The sequence below is a fragment of the Ailuropoda melanoleuca genome, chromosome 4, assembly GCF_002007445.2.
Source record: "Ailuropoda melanoleuca isolate Jingjing chromosome 4, ASM200744v2, whole genome shotgun sequence".
NCBI classification, from domain to species: Eukaryota; Metazoa; Chordata; class Mammalia; order Carnivora; family Ursidae; genus Ailuropoda; species Ailuropoda melanoleuca.
In genome coordinates, this window is record NC_048221.1 from 43,021,842 (window position 1) to 43,027,841 (window position 6,000).

A 6,000-nucleotide genomic window follows, 5' to 3' on the forward strand; every position below is an offset into this window, starting at 1 on the left:
GAGCAGACAAGAAAATATATGGTAGAAATGGAATAATTTTTTTTAAAAGATTTTATTTATTTGACAGAGAGAGGGAGAGAGCACAAGCAGGGGGAACGGCAGGCAGAAGCAGAGGGAGAAACAGGCTTCCCACTGAGCAAGGAGCCTGATGTGGGACTTCCCATGACCTGAGCCGATGGCAGACCCTTAACTGATTGATTGAGCCACCCAGGCATCCCAGAAATGGAATTAATTTTTAAGTTGCATGTCCTTTACTTAGTTTTAAATCTGGATCCATTCATCCATTCAGCACATAATTAAGGAATACTTGTTTTAGACTAAGTTGTACTAAGCTCTGCAACTTTAAATTGAAGAATAAGACAACATACATATTTTCCTACAATAAAAGATATGTTTCGTGTGTGGGGTGGGTGGTAAACATAGTGTGATTATTGTCATACTAGAAACATGTTGAATGTAAAAGGACAATGAGATTCATTACAATCCTGAAATGCTGTGGTTTTCTAAAGAAGATTATTTCAAAAATAATACTCTATGATTTTTTTTTAAAATTGAAATACAGTTTATGTATAATATATTAGTTTCAGGTGCATAACATAATGATTTCACAGTTGTGTACATTACAGAATGATCACCATAAATGTATTTACTACCTGTCATCACAAAAAGTTATTTCAATATTGTTGACTATATTCCCTAAGGTGTATTTTTCATCCCCACGATTTATTTATTTTATAGCTTGAAGTTTATACCTCTTAGTCCCCTCAACCTATTTCACCTAATCCCCTACTTGCCCCCCTTTGGCAAAGAGCAAAACCCCAATATTACTTTACACTAGTCAGAATGACTATTATCAAAAAAATACAAGAAATAACAAATGTTAAAAACAAAACAAAACAAAACAGGGGCACCTGGGTGGCACAGTCATTAAGCGTCTGCCTTCGGCTCAGGGCGTAATCCCTGCATCCTGGGATCGAGCCCCACATCAGGCTCCTCCGCTAGGAGCCTGCTTCTGCCTCTCCTACTCCCCCTGCTTGTGTTCCCTCTCTCGCAGGCTGTCTCTCTCTGTCAAATAAATAAATAAAATCTTAAAAAAAAATACAAACAAATTTTGATGAGTGCGTGGAGAACAGGAAACCTTTTAGTGGGAATGTCATTTGGTGCAGCCACTATGGAAAAGAGTATGGAGTTTCCTCAAAAAAAAAATTAAAATAAAAATAAAAAGAGAAGTACCATATGATCCAGTATTTCCACTTCCTAATATTTCACTGAGGAAAGTGAAAACACTGATTTGAAAAGGCTTATGTACCCCTATGTTTATTGCAGCATTATTTACAATAGCCAAGATACTGAAGCAATCTAAATGCCCATCAACAGATGATTGAATAAGATGTGTATATATACACACTGGAATATTACTCAGCCATAAAGAATGAAATCTAGCCATTTGAGACAACATGGATAGACCTGAAAGGTATTACACTAAGTGAAATATGTCAGACAAAAGAAAGACAAATACCATATGATTTCATTTATATGTGGAATCTAAAAAACAACAACAAAAAGAGAAACAGACTGAAATATAGAGACACGTCTATTACATTTTTACATTTATTTTGATGATATTTGTTTCGGTGGTGGTGGTGGTGTAGAGTAGTAGCTTGATTTGTCAGCAAATACCATGAAGTTAGGGATATTTTTCTGTTTATTTTACCAGTAATTATTTTTGGAATAAATGAATAAATGTAAATATAAAATCTGTTGGTCTATAATAGTAAAGACACAGCTGAGTATGAATTATATTTTTAAGCCAAGAAAATTTGTATATGTAGATTTTCTTGCAAATAGTGTTGTGGGGTGATTTTTGTTGTTTCTTTATATTACTCATCTATATGTCTCCCTTGGTTTCTTTAGGCATGTAGCTGGGACTTCATATTACCCACAGAAAGCTTGCCTTCAGTGGGCTCATTTCTTAACCAAAAACCGTTTAGTTGCAAGTTACAGAAAGGTAGACTAGTTCACATAAAGAGAAGGGCTGTTGAAACCATATGCCAGGCAAAGCGATTGTGATCTAAGAACAGAAAACTAGGTAACCTGACCTCAAAGGGACTTGGAAAGGCAGAAGATGTGGCTACTTGTTACCCCTTTTATTTTTAATACCTCATTTCTCATGGGGATCAGGATTAAGGATTTATGTTATCCCAACCCTAGTTTTACTGGAACGTCTGTTTCATTCTCTGATTCTCTCAACAGACTAGTTTCCTTTGCAATAATTTTACCTTTACATGCCTTGAACTCTCAGTTGTGCAGTTTAGAATCTCTGAGAGAGAATCCTATTAGGCTTAATGTGGGTCAAGCATCCCTCCTTGTTTAATCACTGTAGCCAATTAGATTTAATTATACAGTACATAGGGCAATTCTTTCCAGGAGCTATGGATGGGGCAAGTTTTTTAAGATGCAAATGTTGATTCAGAGACCTTCTTGGCATCAGTCCCAGATATTCCTCCTTACTTTCCAACCCTTCCAACCTGCCTTCCATTCTTTTGTGCTTTGTTCTTTACTCTGTGACAGCTAAACAAATCTAATAAATGTATTCATGATGTTAGCCCATCTAACAGGTAGTTTCTTTTGGCCAGTGTTCCCTCTGGGAGCAATTCCAAAAATTGATGAATTCCAAAGGGATGAAATTAATGCTGAATATCTTATTTTTAAGAATTAAAAAAAAGATTATTTGAGAGGTAGGGAGAGAGAGTGCAAGCACAAGACAGCAGGAGCAGGGGGGAGGGGCAGAGGGAGAGGGACAAGCCAACTCCCTGCTGAGCAGGGAGCCTGACAATGCAGGGGCTCCATCTCAGGACCCCAGGTTCCTGATCTGAGCCTAAGGCAGATGCTTAACCAACTGAACCACCCAGGCACCCTAATGCTAAATATTTTAGAAAGTGGGAAAATGTTTGGTGGTAAGTATTGCTTTTGGGTGTTGACTTTGCTTTTTGGATGTATAATCCTTTTTCATGAAACCATTTATGATACATGAGAATCTTTACCACTGCTACTATAATATTACTACTGATGTGCCCATATGCCAGAGAGAAGATTGAATACCTAAACTGCATTATGTTATTTAATTTTCATTTGTTCTTTGAGGCTCAATAATGCTGTTGTCCCCACTTTACAGGTGAAATTGAGGTTACTTAATGAATTGCTCAAGATCACATGGCTAAGAAATAACTGAATCATTATCCCATCTCAGGCAGCTGTCCCAGAACTTGTGCTTTTCAAAAAGAGGAGCATGATTATTATCTAGTGGATAAAATTAGGACCTAAGTTTACATTTCAAATCTTTATCCTTCATTGCACAAATATAATATTTACTTGCATTCTGTGAAGAATATATTTATGTATGTATGTACATATGTGTGTGTATCAAGTTTTAGTAATACTTGAAAGAATGAACCCTTGATCAAAGTTGTGGTTTTTGTTTTTTCTGGTTTATTATCATTTTTTAGCTGTTGTTACTGGTTTGTAAACTGGAGTTGCCAGTGATGCCAATAGCTGTAAATAGAACTTTACGTTCTAATCAGTGGCTATTCTTAATGTAACAAAATGTCAGACTTTGAAGTACACACTGAACTTTTGTAGCCAACTCACATACACAGAGCTGGTGACTGACCATAGTAACAAAACAAATGGTGATTTATTGATAATTCATTATTAACTCGAATATAAGATTTTTGTCTATTTCATAAGAAATGTTTCATTTGCCATAATCATTTGTGGCACTTTATTTATTTTGGGGGAATATGTAAGAAAGGACATTAAAAAAAAGATAAATTATATTTCTGTATATATTAACAATATAAAGAAGACATATTTGGTCCTTGCCTTCTGGACATTATTGATATTAACTTGAAAGTAAATATAGTTAGGTACTTAATATATGATGAATTATTATGATACCCAGCAGGGGCTACCATAATCTTAATAAGTGATAATGTATTTGAGACTAATCAGGAAAATATAACATTTCTATCCTAATCAATTATACTATATTTAAATGTAAATTAGACTAGACTTGTGTAATGATATTTCTGGGTGACCAATCTATATTGACCTACATAAAATGATATTTTTAATTATAAAACAATTATAAGACAGTTATTTTGCTCAGAAGTATAAGTTACCTACAATAGAAACTTTTAGAAGATACATACATATGCACAAACATGAAGGTATGAATATATAAATTTATTCTCAATAATATTATATATGTATTTTCCTTAGAGGGAAACAATATTGCTTCAGGGGAAATTGCTCTCAGGCACAGAATTATTTTGCAATTTAAGTTTAACTTGGTGGCTTTAAGAGAAGATATAATACTATATTTATGGAAAGAGTGTTTTGTTTTTGTTATTGTTACTCTCATTTTACATATTCCTATGTCTAGCAAAAACCACCAGATATTTTCTAGTTCATTGTTCACCTTTTCATTATTTTATAAGCTTTTGTAATATACTTTTTTTTTTAGAAATTGTCTTTTTTATTGAATCTGAATACCGCAAAATATCACAGGCTCCTAGAGCCATTATACTAACAAAGAAAGGCTAGAGTTGAATTGACTTGTCAAAAGTCACACTACTAGTGGGAGACAGAGAAAGGAACCTGGCATCCTAGCTCCTAATCTGGGCAATTCTATCAACCTGGAAATTCATACTGACTGTATTTAATTTTCATTTCCTCCTAATTTAATTTTAGAATGGCAATAGTTAAGTATCAGCTATACATAAGCTTATTTATATTTGAAAAGTGTATTTATTTGTATATTTGTATATTTGTATATTTATTTGTATATTTTTAAAATTTTTATTCTAGGTATCTTTAATATACAATACAAGTATATCACAGTATGTGGTCCTAAGAACTGCTCTGAAAGGTAAGCTTCCCACAAGGGAGGATTGTCTTTATTTCACTTTACCTTTGGTTAGCATCCTTAGTTTTTATGGAAACACAGATCTCTTCCTTACAGTGTGATGCCATGAGATCATTTTTAGTATTTTTCTGAAGGATGAAGTTAATAAGATAGTGAAATCATGTAAATTAAGACTTGACAATAGGAAATTGAGGCCTTTTCTCAAGTCTTTTTGGAGAAGGTACTTGTGGTAGCTTTTCTGTGGCTCAGATTAATTTAATAATTGAAAAACTTTTGAATTTGGTATCATGGAAAGAGTATTGGGAGTAAAGTAAGGGTTGTTGCACTTTTACCAAATGGTTTTATAGAAAAGGACATTTTATCAGCCAAATCAACACGAATATTAAGTTGCCAGGTCCTACAAATATTCAGGTCTGAAAATTAAAGCCTTTCAGGGTTCAAACACAAGCAATATAACTCATGATCTATGATATATGCAAATTTTTTCCTTCATTAGATATTCAGATCCAAAAAAAGTGAAATGCCTGTTTTTATTTCCTAAGGCTGCTATAACGCAGTACCATGAACTGGGTGACTTAAAACAACAGCAATTTATTTTTGTCAGAGTTCTGCAGTTTAGAAGTCTGAAATTAAAATAAAGGGACGTTTGTATTCTCCGAAGCCTCTATGGGAGGAATCCATCCTTGATTCTTCTAGTTTCTGGTAGTTGGCAACAGTATTTTGTGTTCCTTGGCATGTAATGGCTTCACTCAAATCCCTCTCTATCTTCACATAGACTTCTCCCCTGTCTGCCTGTGTCCAAACTTGTATTTGTAATAAGGACACCAGGCATTGGATTGAGGGCCCACTCTAATCCAATGCAACCTTATCTAAACTTGCTGATGTCTTCACGGACCTTTTTCCAAATAAGGTCACATTCACGGACCTAGGGGTTGAGATTTCAACATATCTTTTTGGACATAGTTCACCCATAATAGTATATATCCCCTAAAATTGACATCAGTGATGTTAAAATTAATTACGGTTAACTGGGAGTTCATGGGGAAAAGCACAAACAGGGAGGTCTCATTCCA

The 6,000-nt window shown here is 34.4% G+C and overlaps 1 protein-coding gene across 5 annotated transcripts in view; it reads left to right on the forward strand.

The window, feature by feature from the left end:
• Positions 1-6,000, forward strand: part of CNTN4 (contactin 4) — a 901,169-nt gene that overhangs the window by 234,306 nt on the left and 660,863 nt on the right. For all 5 annotated transcript variants that reach the window (XM_034658663.1, XM_034658662.1, XM_034658661.1 and 2 more), the window contains one exon: positions 4,870-4,930. The gene's annotated coding sequence lies outside the window, so the exon portion shown is untranslated. The remainder of the gene's footprint in view (positions 1-4,869; positions 4,931-6,000) is intronic.